The 19,089-nt window shown below is 39.3% G+C and overlaps 2 long non-coding RNA genes across 3 annotated transcripts; both read right to left on the bottom strand.

Annotated features, from left to right (window-relative positions):
• Positions 1–4,510: 4,510 nt before the first annotated feature.
• Positions 4,511–18,921, bottom strand: LOC105443080. Of its 2 annotated transcripts, XR_004064008.1 has the most exons (5): positions 18,895–18,921; positions 11,144–11,323; positions 10,694–10,842; positions 5,625–10,186; positions 4,511–4,816 (listed from the first exon to the last, which is right to left on the bottom strand). It is a non-coding gene; the product is annotated as an uncharacterized LOC105443080 (long non-coding RNA). The 2 variants fall into 2 exon arrangements; XR_004064007.1 differs by lacking the exon at positions 4,511–4,816 and having other exon boundaries at positions 5,353–10,186.
• Positions 14,092–17,115, bottom strand: LOC115918186. The gene is made up of 3 exons (XR_004064009.1): positions 15,641–17,115; positions 14,578–14,680; positions 14,092–14,370 (listed from the first exon to the last, which is right to left on the bottom strand). It is a non-coding gene; the product is annotated as an uncharacterized LOC115918186 (long non-coding RNA).
• Positions 18,922–19,089: the final 168 nt, after the last annotated feature.

Genomic DNA, 19,089 nt, shown 5'->3' with positions numbered 1-19,089 from the left:
CAAAGAAAAACAAGGGTAGGCCTACCATATTCTTCAGAAGTTAACGGAGCAAAAGGGATGAGAATTCTTCAGACGATGACTCAATGGGGGTTGAAACCGATGGGTACTACAGAGCTCAGAAACTACTTTTGGAGGTAAGTAATTTAACTTAGCTACCTAGACTCTATAAACCGTCAACAAACTTATAGGAAAGCGAGATTTCGCAATTTTGGACATGTTAGTCAGGCAGAAGCCATCAGCAAGACTGCTAAGCTTAGAAGCACTCATCATGTGGATCAATAACAAGACTGTAGGGTTAATACATAGCTTAGACGAGGCAAGAAAGACAGAGCTTATGACTGAAGCTAGATCGAGAGCTCCAGCTGTACTTCAGAAATACAAAGACAGGATGTCGACAATAAAAAGCAAAAAATGGAGGCACGAAGTTGGAGAGGAGAGATGAGAAGATTGAAGAGCTGAAAGATGCAAAATTACAGGCGAAGAAGATGGAACTGACAGTCAAAGAACTGAGTAAATGCAGAGCAATTTTAAAAGCAACTGAATGTGCAGCTAATGAAATTGAAATGCTGATAGAAAAATTAAAAAAGTACCTGGGTTTTTAAGTCACTTTGCTCGATGGTTCAACCCGCACCATGTGCTTGACTGAAATGGCCAAAGGAAATACAGAAGGAACGATGGAGGCTTTCAAGGGTAGATTGAGAGAGTTTGCAGAAGTGCCATCTACAACAAGCTAAACTGCTCATTCAAAAGCACTATGACAGACCACGGATCTGGATTTCCCCAGATGAGTGAATGGGGGAAATTGATGAAATTGGAAAAGTCCTGAAATCACTAGAAGAAATTTCAACTTGCGCGAGAGCAATGTTTTAAAGAACAGAAACTCAAACAAAGTAATAAGATTGAACATGCAAGGCATTTTCATATCCAGATTGATGGCATGATGATGCAGATGTACTACCTGTATCAAACATCTCCAAAGAAGTGGGGGGAGCTGCAGGCAGTAGCCACAGCTTTGGAAAAGGATCTACTGAAGCCAAGCCGGTCCCAGGGCACTCGGTGGCTGGTTCATCGGCGTAGATGGTTGTGATGCCTGGCAACTGACTACCATGCCATTGTAACTCAGTGTAGTGAGTATGCCTCTAGGCAGAGAAGAGATATTCTACCTCGTGATGCTGCTAAGATGAAGGGGTATGTCAAACTACTCACAGCACCTAATTTTGTTTGCCATATGGTCTTGTACAGAGACATTGTAGAAGTTGCAGCTGGGGCTGTCCTTTGTATTCCAGAGAGACAACCTCCTCATTTCTGCAGTTCGTAGTAGTGTGTCTGCCACAAAAGCCACATTGACCAGAATGGAGGCACATCCAGGTGTTCATCTGAGGAATGTTCATGCTGCTGCAGGCAGAGCATAAAAAAGTAATGAACCCCAGTTCACCCCTTCTGTGGCATGGACATTGATGCTAGACCTCTTCATGCCTTTAAAAGTGTGAAGAAGAAGATCATCCAAGCCATGATTCATTGCCTTGATGTCACGTTTACTATAGTTTTGGTTGTGTTGATGTTTTTAAACAGTGATATTGTTAATGAAACTAAATTTTCATCACCATTGTGTGTTTGTGTGTTTTAGGGATTGGAGGTGTGATATATTAAAAGTTCATTCAGCGTTCCATACCCGTATTGTGGTAGCTTTCTGATAGTGTTTCTTGTGACTGAAGATTTTTAAGCCCGGGCTCAATTTTTTTTGTACCTATTTCCGCTATTCTGTTATAGATATTTATTTTAAGTTTTATTGTGTGTTTTCTGCCATCGTAGATCCATGCCTGGTGTTTTTAAGGTGTGTGTGGTTGAACAGTTTGAGATCAGGAGGCCACGAGGCAACGACCCGCATGTTTTTAGGCTCGTGTTGGAGTCGGGGGAAACGAGCCAGTGGCCGTCTATTGCCACTTCCCAGAAGAGCAGGTCGGGAAAGATTTGTTGGCGTTGCCATTGCGCAAAAAAGTGATGCTCGCCAAGGGCACCATGAAGGGCAGGAATTTGTCCTTTTCAAAAGAATCCAAGGTATTTATTTTGAGTTTTAGTTTTCTATGTAATTTCTGTTTTCTGATAGTGTTTTGTGTGACTGAAGATTTTATGCCAGGACTCAGCTGTTTTTAGTTGTTATTTCCTTTTTTCTGTTACTTTTGTTAGAGTTTTTTTATTTTTAACTTGAGTGCCGTGCGTTTTCCAGCCATCATGCTTGGTATTTTCAAGGTTTGTGTTGTGGAACAATTTGAAGTACGAAGACCACGAGGCGAGGAGCCGCATGTGTTTGGGCTCGTGTTGGAGTCGGGGGAGTCAGAGCCAGTGGCTGTTTATTGCCACTTTCCTGAAGAGCAGGTGGCCAAAGATCTCTTGGCGTTACCATTAAGGAAGAAGGTTATGCTCGCCTTAACGAAGGAATCCAAGGTATTTGTTTTGAGTTTTAGTTTTTTATGTAATTTCTGTTTTCTGATAGCGTTTTGTGTGACTGAAGATTTTATGCCAGGGCTCAGTTGTTCAGGGGTGATAGTGAGCACTAAAAAAAAAATAGGTTTTTTGTTTTCCCCTCAACCACGCCCCCCGTGAGTAAAAAAAAAGAAGAGGATTCGCGGGGAAAAAAATGGCATCTAACAACATTCCCCCCTTTCGTGTAAGAAAATTGGGAAAAAAATAGGGCTAAATAGGAAAGAATAGAGAAGATAAAGGGGAAATCGGGAAAATCAGGTTAAAAAAGGGAAGAAAAAAAAAATTGGTAAAAAAAAAAAAAAAAAAAAAAATCTGGATTTTTTTTTTTTTTTTTTTTTTAAATCAGGAAGAAAAAAAAAATCGGGAAAAAGTCGGGAAAAAATAAAAAAATCGGGAAACCGATTTAAATCGGGTTTTTATCAGGCCTGGTTGTTTTCAGTTGTTTTTAGTTGTTATTTCTGTTTTTCTGTTACTTTTGTTAGAGTTATTTATTTTTAAGTTGAGTGCCGTGTGTTTTCCATCCATCATGCCTGGTATTTTCAAGGTTTGTGTTGTGGAACAATTTGAAATACGAAGACCACGAGGCAAGGAGCCGCATGTGTTTGGGCTCGTGTTGGAGTCGGGGGAGTCGGAGCCAGTGGCAGTTTATTGCCACTTTTCTGAAGAGCAGGTGGCCAAAGATCTCTTGGCGTTGCCATTAAGGAAGAAGGTTATGCTCGCCAAGGGCACCATGAAGGGTCGAAACCTATCCTTAACGAAGGAATCAAAGGTATTTATTTTGAGTTTTTTGTTTGGGCTTGTGTTGGAGTCGGGGGAAGCAGAGCCAGTGGCCATGTATTGCCACTTTCCTGAGGAGCAGGTCGCGAAAGATCTGTTGGCGTTGCCATTGCAGAAAAAGGTGATACTCGCCAAGGGCACCATGAAGGGCAGAAATTTGTCCTTAACAAAGAAATTAATGCTAGACCTCTTCATGCCTTTGAAAGTGTGAAGAAGAAGATCATCCAAGCCATGATTCATTGCCTTGATGTCACGTTTACTATAGTTTTGGTTGTGTTGATGTTTTAAATGATGATATTGTTAATGAAACTAAATTTTCATCACCATTGTGTGTTTGTGTGTTTTAGGGATCAGAGGTGTGATATATTTGAAGTTCATTCAGCCTTCCATACCCTTATTGCGGTAGCTTTCCGATTGTGTTTTCTTGTGTCTAAACATTTTATGCCCGGGCTCAGTTGTTTTTAGTTGTTATTTCCGTTTTTCTGTTACTTTTGTTGGAGTTACTTTTGTTGGAGTTATCTATTTTTAAGTTGAGTGCCGTGCGTTTTCCAGCCATCATGCCTGGTATTTTCAAGGTTTGTGTTGTGGAACAATTTGAAATATGAAGACCACAAGGCAAGGAGCCGCATGTGTTTGGGCTCGTGTTGGAGTCGGGGGAGTCAGAGCCAGTGGCTGTTTATTGCCACTTTCCTGAAGAGCAGGTGGCCAAAGATCTCTTGGCGTTACCATTAAGGAAGAAGGTTATGCTCGCCTTAACGAAGGAATCCAAGGTATTTGTTTTGAGTTTTAGTTTTTTATGTAATTTCTGTTTTCTGATAGCGTTTTGTGTGACTGAAGATTTTATGCCAGGGCTCAGTTGTTCAGGGGTGATAGTGAGCACTAAAAAAAAAATAGGTTTTTTGTTTTCCCCTCAACCACGCCCCCCGTGAGTAAAAAAAAAGAAGAGGATTCGCGGGGAAAAAAATGGCATCTAACAACATTCCCCCCTTTCGTGTAAGAAAATTGGGAAAAAAATAGGGCTAAATAGGAAAGAATAGAGAAGATAAAGGGGAAATCGGGAAAATCAGGTTAAAAAAGGGAAGAAAAAAAAAATTGGTAAAAAAAAAAAAAAAAAAAAAAATCTGGATTTTTTTTTTTTTTTTTTTTTTTAAATCAGGAAGAAAAAAAAAATCGGGAAAAAGTCGGGAAAAAATAAAAAAATCGGGAAACCGATTTAAATCGGGTTTTTATCAGGCCTGGTTGTTTTCAGTTGTTTTTAGTTGTTATTTCTGTTTTTCTGTTACTTTTGTTAGAGTTATTTATTTTTAAGTTGAGTGCCGTGTGTTTTCCATCCATCATGCCTGGTATTTTCAAGGTTTGTGTTGTGGAACAATTTGAAATACGAAGACCACGAGGCAAGGAGCCGCATGTGTTTGGGCTCGTGTTGGAGTCGGGGGAGTCGGAGCCAGTGGCAGTTTATTGCCACTTTTCTGAAGAGCAGGTGGCCAAAGATCTCTTGGCGTTGCCATTAAGGAAGAAGGTTATGCTCGCCAAGGGCACCATGAAGGGTCGAAACCTATCCTTAACGAAGGAATCAAAGGTATTTATTTTGAGTTTTTTGTTTGGGCTTGTGTTGGAGTCGGGGGAAGCAGAGCCAGTGGCCATGTATTGCCACTTTCCTGAGGAGCAGGTCGCGAAAGATCTGTTGGCGTTGCCATTGCAGAAAAAGGTGATACTCGCCAAGGGCACCATGAAGGGCAGAAATTTGTCCTTAACAAAGAAATTAATGCTAGACCTCTTCATGCCTTTGAAAGTGTGAAGAAGAAGATCATCCAAGCCATGATTCATTGCCTTGATGTCACGTTTACTATAGTTTTGGTTGTGTTGATGTTTTAAATGATGATATTGTTAATGAAACTAAATTTTCATCACCATTGTGTGTTTGTGTGTTTTAGGGATCAGAGGTGTGATATATTTGAAGTTCATTCAGCCTTCCATACCCTTATTGCGGTAGCTTTCCGATTGTGTTTTCTTGTGTCTAAACATTTTATGCCCGGGCTCAGTTGTTTTTAGTTGTTATTTCCGTTTTTCTGTTACTTTTGTTGGAGTTACTTTTGTTGGAGTTATCTATTTTTAAGTTGAGTGCCGTGCGTTTTCCAGCCATCATGCCTGGTATTTTCAAGGTTTGTGTTGTGGAACAATTTGAAATATGAAGACCACAAGGCAAGGAGCCGCATGTGTTTGGGCTCGTGTTGGAGTCGGGGGAGTCGGAGCCAGTGGCTGTTTATTGCCACTTTCCTGAACACCAGGTGGCCAAAGATCTCTTGGCGTTGCCATTAAGAAAGAAGGTTATGTTCGCCAAGGGCACCATGAAGGGTCGAAACCTGTCCTTAACGAAGGAATCCAAGGTATTTATTTTGAGTTTTAGTTTTCTATGTAATTTCTGTTTTCTGATAGTGTTTTGTGTGACTGAAGATTTTATGCCAGGGCTTAGCTGTTTTTAGTTGTTATTTCCGTATTTCTTTCACTTTTGTTAGAGTTTTTTATTTTTAAGTTGAGTGCCGTGTGTTTTCCAGCCATCATGCCTGGTATTTTCAAGGTTTGTGTTGTGGAACAATTTGAAATACGAAGACCACGAGGCAAGGAGCCGCATGTGTTTGGGCTCGTGTTGGAGTCGGGGGAAACGAGCCAGTGGCCGTCTATTGCCACTTCCCAGAAGAGCAGGTCAGGAAAGATTTGTTGGCGTTGCCATTGCGCAAAAAAGTGATGCTCGTCAAGGGCACCATGAAGGGCAGGAATTTGTCCTTGACGAAGGAATCAAAGGTATTTATTTTGAGTTTTCAATGTTTTTTCTGTTTTGTGAGTGTAGTTGTGTGATTGTTGGGGTCTAGCAACAACTTGGAACTTTTGTATAAATGTGTCTTATGTAAGCATTAATTAAGCTTAAGCAGTAATTCATTGTTTTGTACATTATGTAGTATGTACAGTTTGTTTTTTATTGTTTTGCCTTGCATACTTTGTTTTATGATGTACATACATTTTGTTGTTGTTAATAAACTTCAAACTTCAATTTCAACTTCAACTTCAGAAAGACCTCATCCACTCACCTCCACGAGATTAAGGAAACACTTGGCAATTATGTCCCAAGTGCCATCGCTTAAAAGAACATGAAATGGACCAATTGGCATCTTTTCTGGGACATATTACGATCCACAGACAGTACTACATGTACCCCTTCCCACTTGATGTTGTGCAAGTTGCTCATGTTTCCACCTGGCAGCAGAAAAGGGTTGAATCAGAGAGTTTGCAGGAAAGGGATTGGATGAAATCATATTTCTCCTAATGACATCGCAGAGTTTTCTATTGTTAAATGTTATACTGTATTTTCTATTATTTGTACTTTCCCTGTCAAAAAAGCCATTGGAAGCAAAATTTCTATGTAATGTTTGCATGCACGGACCAATAAAATAAAATGATATTGAATCTTGAAAAGGAAGATGAGGTAAAAACTGTTGTTTCCGATGATGATCACGCAGAGCAGGGAATTATGGATGTTGAAGAAGAAAGTGAACGTGTGAGCAGTGTTTCAACAGAGCATGAAGACATGAACATTTAAACAGGAAAGTGAAGACAATAGCAGTGTCACTAGAGAAGAACCGGATGGTGCAGAGAAACAGAGCAACAAAAATTTGATTAAAATCAAATAACTAATAAGGGAGATATGAATTTTGTAAAAGGTATGGAAAACAATGAAAAACTTAGAAAATCACTACACAAATTCCATTCAAATAGGTCATTCAGATGTAATATCAGCAAACTCAGCACGTAATCTTGGAGTTCCGTTTGCTAGTGAATATGAACATAAATGACTTTGTATTAAAAAAACACATTTAAGTCCATCTCTTTTCATCTGCAGAGTATTAGTAACATTAGAAAGATATTTGAAGCTCTTGATGGAACGTAGAAAGAAGATGCCACTTCTTGAAGGATGGATTTAACAGGGTTTTTTTTTCAATTGAAAGCAACACCAGTTCTAGAGCTGTCGAAAACAGTGGCCAGGCCAGTAGTCTACAACATGCCATCCTATGCATAAATATAATATAAAATCAGATCTTTTGGCATGGTACTGCGATTACGTCAAAGATTTTTCATTACTTGCCCAACTTGCCTAAAAATATATCTGCGTGCAAGCAAGTTTGTCTCCATCAAAATGACTACTTAGCATGACTGGGCATATAAATATTCCAAAATAGACACAGCCGAACCCAGAGACAATAGACTTTAAAAAAACAATGCAAGCAACATGGTCTACATGTAGTTCACTCACACATAACCAAAGAGCTATCATTGAAATATAGAGCTAAATACTTTAATAAGTCTGCAGAAGATCTCATTTTTTGGTATCTACATGTAGGTTTAAAAAAAGAGCAGAAATTTGTTTGTCCATTTAGATCTTATTCAATAGGTCTAGGCTTTGAGTAAGATTAGCTGGTAAGAATGGGGAACTTTAGGTTAAATGAACATGAGACTGGACTGTGAGCACGGAAAAAGAAACAGTTAGCCATTTCGTATGCAAGTGCTATCTCTTCCTTATAGAGAGCCATGCTTATTACAGAATCTGGCATAGAAAACAAAATAGCAATCCCAATACTAAATTCCACAGACATTAACCACCAACAGGCTCTGGTCAACTTTGTATCTAGAGCTAAAAGGGTACACCTGTACCCATACTAACCACTTTGCACCGCACTTAATTATTCAAGCTCAAGATGTTTCGCTTTTTTATAGTGAGTGATACATGAAGAAGAAGAAGAGGGAAAGAAGAAAAAAAGTAGAAAAGTACTAAAGAAGAGAAGAGAGAACTGCCTATATTAACGTTTAGAATCTTCATGTATATTATATGTTTTTTATTGGTTTTGGGACAAATCTTGAAGAAATGCGGTGGAGACGTCTAGACTTAATGGTGGACGTCAGAGGGCCTAGGCTCAGCATTAGGCCGAGTTGAGAAACTTGTCACAACGTACTGTGTCTGAGTTGGTCCTTGGACGTCCAATATAGCCGATAGGCCTTTTGCTCGTCAGCCACTGAACACTTCAACTTTTAAAAAAATAGAGTGTAACTTTTAAGAATCTAATTTATCCTAATCTTTATATTAAAACTAAAGTATTAAAATCTAATTTGAAAGGAAAAAGATCCGAACAGAAGAGGCTTAGATATTCACTCCTAAATGATAAATGCCTATAGACCAAAACAACAACAGTATTCAGATCATATCACATGGTCATACACAAACACACTGGAATCATACAAAGACGTTCAACACACAAACCAGAAACACAGAAAGAAAAACTTATCAGGACTTTTACAGCTAGGTATAATCCACAGTTGGTGAAACTCTTCATCTATTTGATATTTTTATATACCAAATTATTCAATTATGTTAATAACATTATCAATTTTGCCCTTTTTTTTTGGGGGGGGGGGGGCGAGGGATCTTTACGGAAGGAGTGGGGGTAATGGGGCAATAATGTTTGCCCTCCTTGGTGTATCCCATATCTCACGAGAATATTTTTGCCTTTCTGGATTTTACGACAGCTGCTCAAGAACAATTTTTGTTTAAACACATTCCAAATTCTTGACCTCTAACCTGGTTCCAACACTATGTTAAAACCACCATGTAAAATAATAAAGCCCAGAGCAAATGTTGCAGAAGCAAATATCAGATAACCACACTCTTGAGGTGCACCAACAATATGAATGCGCTTTTTGAAGCATACAACTATACGCCATTATTTTGGGGCTGAATATTTTTGGAATGTATGTTTAGATGCATAGACAATCATTTACAATTTCAGCTAATAATTCAATCAAAACTTATCATTTTTCATTATTGAGCATTGAGTCACTCTCTTGAGCAAGATGTTGTCTTGTAATTCTTTGCTTCTTTTTTTTGGGGGGGGGGGGGAATATCTACATGTTCTGATATTTCATTTTTCTGAGCAATGTTTTAGATTATCAATGATGGATCAAAACATACCAGTAATAATTTTAAAACCATCAGAAAAATACCCCAAATTAAATTAAATCTAGCAGTTACACTAGGCCTTAGTCGCACCCTACAACACAATGAAAAATGAAATAAAATACCTATTTACCTATACAATGCAAAAGTTTCTACATATGATTTGGAAATGTAAACACAGACTCATCGCCACAACTTCACAACCATCAATCATGGCTACGACACAAACAAGACAGCCAAACCTCTCTTGTGATCCTCATTCTGGAAACGATGTAAGGTAATGACAATGGATGCTCTGCCCTGCTACCATTGCCAATGTTCTATGCATCCCTTGAATACTTGCGATCCTCATTCTGGAGACTATGTGAGGGGCGACGATGGATGCTCTGCCCTGCTGCCATTACCAATGTTCATTGCATCTAGTGAATAGTTGTGATCTTCATTCTGGAAACGATGTGAGGAGTGATGATTGATGCTCTGTCCTGCTGCCGTTTCCAATGTTCTCTGCATCCCTTGAATACTTGTGATCCTCATTCTGGAAACGATGTGAGGAGTGACGATGGATGCACTGCCCTGCTGCCATTGCAAATATTCTCTGCATCACTTGAATACTTGCACCCCTCTGCCGACCAAATTTCAAATGTTCAGATTACCAGCTATACTTTGATATTGTACTGTTCCTCAAGTATGAAAGGATCTGTTTCTCAAGCTCTGATCATGGACACTAGTATCCCTCGGTTGGGCAACTTCACGTTCAGATGTGCAGATTCTTTAAAAAGCATGTTGCAAATATTGGGAGTAGAATACCCATGGGCAGCTTAAATCTTTAGTTTCAGTTTCTCAAGTGGATGTAGGAAACTCTCTCCTTGGGGCAACATTGTTTTTGCAGCAATGCAACTCTTCAGAATCATGATGTCGAGATAACTGTAAGTATTGTGAAAGCAAAATGAACGTATGAAGAAAGGGGTAAATGTCAAACTCAAAGCCAACATACGAGAAACTGTTTTATTATGCATTATCTTTTGTATTGTGGCTATTGTGACAAAACATATCTTTCAAGATGTTGAAACATTAAAAAAAAGCAATAGACCCAACACAATTTGCTCAGTAATGTACGAAAAGATTTTTTAAATTCATTATAAAAGAAATATGGTAATGAATTCAAAATATCATTAAAAAATGCCAATTTAATGGTTTCATTACAACAATCAATGGGAGCAAATCTTTTGATCTGCTTCACACCATTATTTTCTCTCCTCAATGCACAGAGGGAATTAATCATTCTAGCTCAGGAGAAAATATGATTTTGTATTGAGGATTTTAGCCAACCAGATTTATCAACACATCTTGTGCTTCAAAAAGTACTCTGATGACCATGTATATTTTTGTTTCAATATCGCATAGTTTACGAAAAGTTTATCAAAAACTCACAACAAAGAGACGTGCATGACAAGGATCTGCTGGGGTATCCATGAAGACAGTGCACTAGGGATCAGAGAGCCAGCAGTAGATTCTGGACTCGGAATGATGTAGGCATGCCTAGGAGTGAGTGCTCTCTTGTTACTTCTGCAATACAGAATCTGTGGAAGGACAAGGAAAAATGTATGGAGTTAGATCCATGAAAAAATTCAATTCATATATTCATGAATTGTTTTCCAGCACGTCTATGGTTACCTATCAACTTGTGGTCTGCCGATTATTGAGAGCCAGAAGGGTTTTAACTCCAAAACTTTCACTCCAAGTAAAATGGAATGAATTTGCAACTTCATCCAGTGTAGCGATTAATGATACTGTTCTACATGTAGTGCATCTAAGAATATCTGAACACATATGAGAATAAATTGAGAAGCAATCGCTACATCCAAAGATCTTTAAACATACCTGTGGATCTGTAATGAGAGACGCAAGACATCTATATCATGATCGAGTCCCAGCCTAGCCAGCACCATGCCTTCCTTGAACCAGAGAATTTCCTCCTGTGTCCTCATAAGTGTGGCAATAGCAGAAAGTCGTGAGGTCCAAGAAGTTTCTCATCTTGCCTTGTAGGTTCATCACTTTGCTCTGTGGGTGATGCAAAGATTATATAAATGTTCCCATTTAAATTACACTGTCGATGCGAGTCAAAAGCAGGAAAATCAGTGTTCACAAAGTAATTTTTTTTTAATGGCCAACGATGGGGTGTGAGCATGACTGAAGATAGAGACTGTAATCTCAGATCCTCATTAGCAGTAGGGGCGCTGGTCCGAGAACGAGGATCGTCCTCATAAACGCTGACACGATGCATCCTCAAAAATGAGGATGGCCTGCATTTTCGCGGACATTTTTTTTCATCGGCACTCTGCGGGTTTCGGGTTACCGAACCGCCCGCTAGCGATGCCAAAATAGATTCCCTGGGGAACATAACCCTAGTTCACTGTCTACTTTTATGGGTTGTCCGCCTTCCCAAGGATTTATTGCTCATAATGTGAAGGTCTCTATACAAAGGCAATGTAAAATGCATCAAGAAAATCATCAGGGAATCCGTTTTTTGTATCACCAATGTGCCGATCAAAATATGAAAATGATCCTTATTTTTGAGGACGCATTGGTCGGTGTTTACTGAGACGATCCTCGTTTATGAAGTCGATCCTTATTCTCGGACCAGCGCCCCTACTGATTAGATTCATGTGAGTAATTTATCATTACGGTCCCTAACTTCACGCACGCGTGCGCCTCTACACCTCACCGTCAATACGCTTTACGGTATGCAATTGTAATGTGCAACAATTTACAGTGAAACCTGTGAGAAAGTCTATTATAAATATGTCTTCTTTTAAATATTTTTTAAAAGATAAGAAACAGGGTAATAATCAGGGTAGATCTAAGAAACATAAGGGGTGGTATTCTCGAAAGCGGCCTAAGTTAAACCTGGCCTAATTTAAACCGTGGTTTAGTTAGGCCAGGCTTAACTTGGGCCGCTGACCTAAGTCATTTTCATTTCTCGAAAGGTGGCCTAACTGATCCATGGTTTAAACCTGGCCTAACTTAGTCCATGGATTATTCACCATGGTTACGGTTTCTGCACATGCTCAGTACCGAAGCTGCGACGTCACAATGCACTAAGACAATGGATGCGCGCAGTGTGGAGAGGATGCATCACCTCGACAACTTGAGCAATATGACGTCACAATGGACTAAGACAATGGGCTAAGACAATGAATGTGCGCAGTGTGGAGAGGATGCATCACCTCGACAACTTGAGCAATATGACGTCCAGGGACGGCGGAGCGACTTCCAAAGCGGGGGGCAGCACCAACAAAAAGGGCACTTGCTGGAATTGTATCATTGTTAAAAGGGAAATTATCAGAGGTGAAAAGGGTCACATATCGCACCTGAAAAGGGGCATTGAACATATTTTAAAAGGGGCACTTATGAGAATGAAAAAGAGGCACTTATAATAAAGGAAATGTGCATTTGTTGAAAGAAAAGGGGCACCGATAATTTTGTTAATAGGGGCACCTCTCAGATTTAAATAGGGCAATTATCAGAGGTGAAGGGGCACTTCTCAAAAGTGAAAAGGGGCACTTATTGCAAAGGAAATGGAAACTTGTCAAAGGAAAAGGGGCCCGTGTCAAAATTAAAGGAGCACTTATCAGAGGTGAAAAGGGGAAGGGGCACTTTACCTATGGAAAAAGGGGCACTTCTTACAAAGTTAAAAGGGAACTTTCCTATATAAAAATGGGCATTTGAAAAAGGGGGCACTGTACCCCCCCCCCCCAACTCTTTCTTCCTATCTCCATCTCTCTCTCTCTCACACACGCACACACTATCTCACATCATTGTTTATTTCTCTCACCATTAAATTGTTCTTTCTCATTTGGTTCCCTTTCTCTTTTACTCTATCTCTCTCTCTCTCGCTCGCTCTCTGTTCTCTCACTGTTCTATTTCAAGACTTTTCCACGTATAATTCAATGAACCCAACAGTATGCACACTTAAAATCAAAAGATATGAAAGGAATATTGTATATAACATATCAACAATTATGTTCAATTTATTTATTTTTCTTAAAACAGAAAAGATAGTAATTCACGATGAATACGATTATAAAATTGAAGGTCAAATATTAAGCTCCAATAGCCTCATAATCTGCTACTTGAAACTATTAGAATTAAATGTTATGTATTTGTTACACTAATTTCTCCCATTTTTTAAAAACAAAGCTTAGTCTACTTTTGAGCCGTGTTTCTTTTGCAGGGAATCTGTTATATCATGACTTGCACTATATTATAAAACGCATTATAAAACATGATTTCTTAAAGGGAAAGTCCACCCCAAAAATAAGTTTGTTTCGATAGAGGCAGAATAATAAGAAAATCAGGTGAGTGAAAGTTTGAGCAAATTCTGAATGAAAATAAGAAAGTTATGAATTATTGAAGTTGTGATCAATCAAACACAAATTGGCAACTCTATGACGTATCATGCGAGCTCAACTTCCATTTGCTCAGTACTAAAAAAATCTAAAATTTTCATTTTCCCTCAAGAAAAATTTCAACCATACATGCACCCTAAATATAATAATTGCAAATATGTTTCTATACTCCCCCTGCAAGGAACAAATATATATTCCGTCATCAATAACGAAGAAAACATGATTTTATGGAATAGTATGCACAAAGCAAATGAAGGAGAGCTCGTATGATAAGTCACAGAGTTGCCAATTTGTATTTGATTGATCACAACTTCAATAATTCATAACTTTCTTATTTTCATTCAGAATTTGCTCAAACTTTCACTCACCTGATTTTCTTATTATTCTGCCTCTATCGAAACAAACTTATTTTGGGGGTGGACTTTCCCTTTAAATGATTCAAAATCACAATTTTTCCAGTGAAACAATGAACATCTGATGTACATAAAACATCCTTATGAGTGATGGTTGCTTTGTGGTTCACACACACAACAAGGACATATCAGGCTTTTTATCAATGGTTGCTTGTTTGTTACCATAGCTTCATGTTATGAGGATTATAATACACAGGTTTTGATCCCTATGCAGTCACAGTTACAGCAGATGGAGTCTGGTTCATTGAAGAGGCTAAGTAGAACTTCATAGTCCTTGCAAGTATGTCTGTTGAATGAAAAGAGAAAAGAATGAAAGGAAGCACATTGAAACCTATTTCTGTTAAACATTAAAAAGGTCTTGCATGTACATTGTGGTAAAAGTGGAGTGCATATTAATCAAGTAAATGAAAGTATTGATGGAAAAATGTGAATGAACAAATGCCATCCTTGAAGTACCTGGGCATACAAACAACAACTTATTCGTACAGCCTACCTGTCAGAAATTCAGCAGCTCAGTAGTTTCCTTCCTCTCTCTGAATTTGTCTCAGTTATCAGGGAATTTGCCTTCATTTATTTTACTGAAGAAAAACATCATCCTGAAACAAAAATAAAAAGGTTTAGACCTCATTAAAATATCAAAGATCTACTCCATTGATAATTGGTCTTAGTTATAGTGTCAATAATATTCTAACTTTAAAAAAAAACTTAAGGCGCCTTTCATGTAGGCAGTGGCTAGGCACCCCCTCCCCACTCAGTTACTAGTAATCATTGATTTACAGAATGACTACCGGTATCTCTTTTAAATCAAGAACAAACATACACATTCTTGCAGTACTATCTCATAAATGTGCTTGCACCAAGTTGTACTTGCCATGTCATGGCCTAAGAAAGCCCTAAGTAGTTCAAGTCTATAGCGAAGTTAGTCTCTTTCCTGAAATCAAGTCTACATCTTACTTAGATAACGAGCCGACAGTTGGCCTAACCTAGATGTAAACGCAGCCTGGAATGGAGATTTTACAAGGCCCTAATCGTTAGAGCCCAACTTTTCCATTTCAGTTTAATCTAACATTAGACCAAAGATTGTCTTTGTTTATGTTATCTCCCAAAATGAGCTTCGTGAAAGGGGAAAAAGTAAAAGTAAAATTTACTGCACTGTACTGTAGTCTGTAGGTCTCTAAGTCTTATTTGTTCCAGAATTGTTAGTGGTAGGTTTGAATTTTCTTCTGACCCAAATTTGAAAGTAGTTAATCAACTGTTGATTATTTGTGTCTTATTTTCAGATAGTTCTGCCCAAAAGTCTAGGCCAAGCTGTCACTGTCAGGAATGACTGGTAGCCATGGCAATCGAGCTGAAATATTAGCTCGTGCCCATGTAAAATGAATAAAAGTTTGAGTGTAGATTGCACCTACATTTATCAGACAAAACAATTTTAAATCACTTCATAATGCACCTGTAGACACATCTGCAGATTCATAAATTCAGCAGATCTTTTTAATACAAATTGTATAAACATGATTTAGTTTACAAAATTTAGGCGTAATTACAGCTTTACTCACCAGCAGACTTTCCAAGAAAAATGGAGTATCTATTTTTTCCTGTTCAGGAAATAACTGGTGTTGGGCCAACTGGCTTGGAGATGCCTATGTGGGTGCAATCAATTGCACCGACCATATTAACGACAGGGAAATGGCAGTAATTATACAATTCATGTTGGGTCTGCACTCTGCAGGACTGCCTCTCTTGCTGAAGGAATTGTGATGTATTGCTCCCATCTCCTGGCAATGGCTATTGAGATGGACTTCACAAGGCGGGACACCATAGCTTGGGAGAGGCCTTTTTTTTTCTCCATCCCCATGCATCAATTGAAAAGAACCTGAAATAGCAGAAAATCAAGATGAAAAAATATGTTGATATTTGATAAGAAATTACAATTTCTCTGTAGACGTCTAGTTTACTAACAAGTATTATAAGCCTAAACTACTGTAACATTATCAGCAAATGTAGACCTATGTCAAAAAAGGAAGCTTCTGTCCATTTCCTTTCAATTTGTATTAGACCTGTCTAGACTAGACTCTCATTGATGAAATTAAGATCTAGTCTAGAGCCGGCTAGAGGTCTAGGTCTAGTAGGCCTAACATTTTTTTTAAAATGTTTTCTTGGGGGTGGTTATGAAAATCATCATCATCCTGTAGGAAATGATCGCACCAACAGCCACAACTAGCACTGCAGCTCAGGCAGAGGTGATAACAGACCGAAATTTCTGTCTCTTTCGTTCGTTAGCCTCTGATTTGGGTAGGATCGGCTCCTGAAAGAGAGGAGCCGACCAAATCAGAGGCTAACGAACGAAAGAGACAGCTAGATCTAGATTTAGGCCTAGTGCTAGTCCACTTTTAGGCAACAGCGTCTCGAAAATCCACTATAAAAGTAGTTTCTACGTCTAGCAATGATATTTTTAAGGTGATGTTATAAGGTGGTATAAGCGTACGAAAGTACAATAGTGCCAAGAAAAAATTACCCGGTAAGAAATTGCTCAATCTCAGGAAATGAAAATTTTAACCGACAATTATTTGCACGTATGGGACTGCTCTGCGAACACTGTGAACATTTACCAAGTTTCCCCCAAATTTATTCAGTTAAAAGCATTTTAGATTATCACCAGTACAGCAACATGAAAGTAACAAAAATACTTTATTAGCTGGTGTAACTTTCATGAGCGCTTATCCATACAAAAGAGTGTAAATTGTTATCAAATATAGAAATTCAAATGCAAAACTTACCGTTCACTCTCCGCGGACAGTCGATTTAACTAAAAAGTGACGTCACGCGAAGTTAGGCCGAACTATGACGTATTTAAACCTGCCCTCTGAGCGGCCTAAAGTTAGGCCGAACTATGACGTATTTAAGCCTGGCTTATCTTTAGGCCACCTTCGAGAATAGCAAAAAAGATAGTCCATGGTTTAAACCAGGTTTAGGCCACTGATTTAACTTAGGCCGCTTTCGAGAATACCACCCAAGGACTTTAAATAATGACCATTAAAGTAAAGGAGCCCGTAATCGGCCAGCTCCAGTTTTCGGCCGATTGGTTGGATGCAAGGTAAAATCACTCTAAAATACATCGCATAATAGCATAACACATATCCCACACATACCATACCATGCCAGTGTCACTGAAGAACCACATTTGCAATGGAAAATATATCCTAAAATATCACATTTTAGCGATGTAATCGCCGGTCCCGCTACCCAAATCTGAAAAATCGAGTATCTTACGCGTGTCTGTAAAAATTATGGGTACCATAAAATGAGCTTTATTTCAAGTATTTTTCAGATTTAAAGCCCGATTTTGTGCTAGTCGCAAGCTCAAAAGTATCTCATCGCATGTATTAAATCAATGCAGCCGCACACCGCGACGCACACACGATATGTCTGTCTAATTCAGATTCCAACTTCCGATCACCGCTGTGCCTGTCTTCGGCCAGGCGAGCACCAGGGAGCTCCGGCGTGGGATACCTGTTCCGCCCGCTTGTGCTGTACATCAGCGCGGAAACGCACGGCGCGCGCGAGCGCTTCCTATTGACTTTGTACATGCGGCCGTAAACTGAAACGCTCGGCCGATAACGGGCTCCAAAACAGTGAAAATTGAAATGAATATTGTCATGGCAATTCGTGATTTTTTTTCTGGGATTCTTTTTTTGTTTAAATAATAATAAAATTTGCTTCATGATTTGAACAAGAAATGATAATAAATAGGAAGTAAAGAGTCCTAAAAAAAGGATTTTGTCTTAAGTGGCCGAAAACGGGCTCCTTTACTCTATATTGGAACAATTGATGAAGATTTAGTCTTCTTCGTCTTCTTCCATTAGAGTACAGTCCGCGGTTGGCGTATTATCGTACCTTGTGCTTGTCAAGTGCCGAGTGTACAGTGCAAATAAAAAGACTCTAGACCCTAACTTTAGACTACACAGGCGCGTAGCCAGGGGGGGGCGGTGGGGGCGGTCGCCCCCCCCCAAAACTCCGGCCAAAAAAAAAAAGAGAGAGAAAGAGAAGAAAAAAAGAAAGAGGACGTAGGAAGAAAAAGGGAAAAGGAGTGGAGAACGGTACAATGAATCGTCAAAGCTTCCGCGCTTCGCGCGGGAAGGGGGAAACTGAGTTAAAATTAAGAAATATGAGTCGGGAAAGGTACAACGAATCGTCTTCTTTCTCTAATAATTTAATGAAACGTCAAAGCTTCGCGCGAGAGGGGGGGGGGAACAGAATTCAGACAAGGATTAAGAGTCGAGAAAGGTACAACGAATCGTCTTCTTTCTCTAATAATTTATGAAACGTCAAAGCTTCGCGTGAGAGAGGGGAGGGACTGAATACAGATAAGGATTAAGAGTCGAGAGAGGTACAACGAATCGTCTTCTTTCTCTAATAATTTAATGAAACGTCAAAGCTTCGCGCAAGAGAGGGGAGGGACTGAATTCAGACAAGGATTATGAGTCGAGAAAGGTACAACGAATCGTCTTCTTTCAAAGCGCGGGAGGGGGGAAACTCCCCCCTCCCTGCACCCACCCCCCTAGGGAGCGCGCTTCGCGCGCTCTTTAAGTGGTTCGCACGCTTTGCGTGCTCACTACCGCCCCCCCTAAAATGAAATCCTGGCTACGCGCTTGAGACTACAAGAAGTCTAGTTGATTTTTGTATGGATATGGATTATGATCATGATGATTCTGAATTAGATCTAGACCCTAGGCCTAGCGCCTAAATTATAATTAGATCTAGACCCTAGACTATTATAAAAAAACTAATTTTGAAATTTCTAGTATTCTACCTTCTTGTTATCAACGAGATGAAAGGGCTGTATCAACATCAAAGCACACCAGCACAGCAATATCGGGGCTTCTCAGCTCTCTCGAGCTCTCACTGCACTGCACTCTCAGCTCCGAACATGTGCTCGCTTGTTTTTCCTCACCACCGCGAAGGAGAAATGACCGTCGGGAGGCGAGGGCAGCTGGCCTGGGAGAAA

The sequence above is a fragment of the Strongylocentrotus purpuratus genome, unplaced genomic scaffold (assembly GCF_000002235.5).
Source record: "Strongylocentrotus purpuratus isolate Spur 01 unplaced genomic scaffold, Spur_5.0 spur5_scaffold_14, whole genome shotgun sequence".
In the NCBI taxonomy this organism is placed as follows: Eukaryota; Metazoa; Echinodermata; class Echinoidea; order Camarodonta; family Strongylocentrotidae; genus Strongylocentrotus; species Strongylocentrotus purpuratus.
This window is presented reverse-complemented; position numbering and strand designations above follow the sequence as displayed.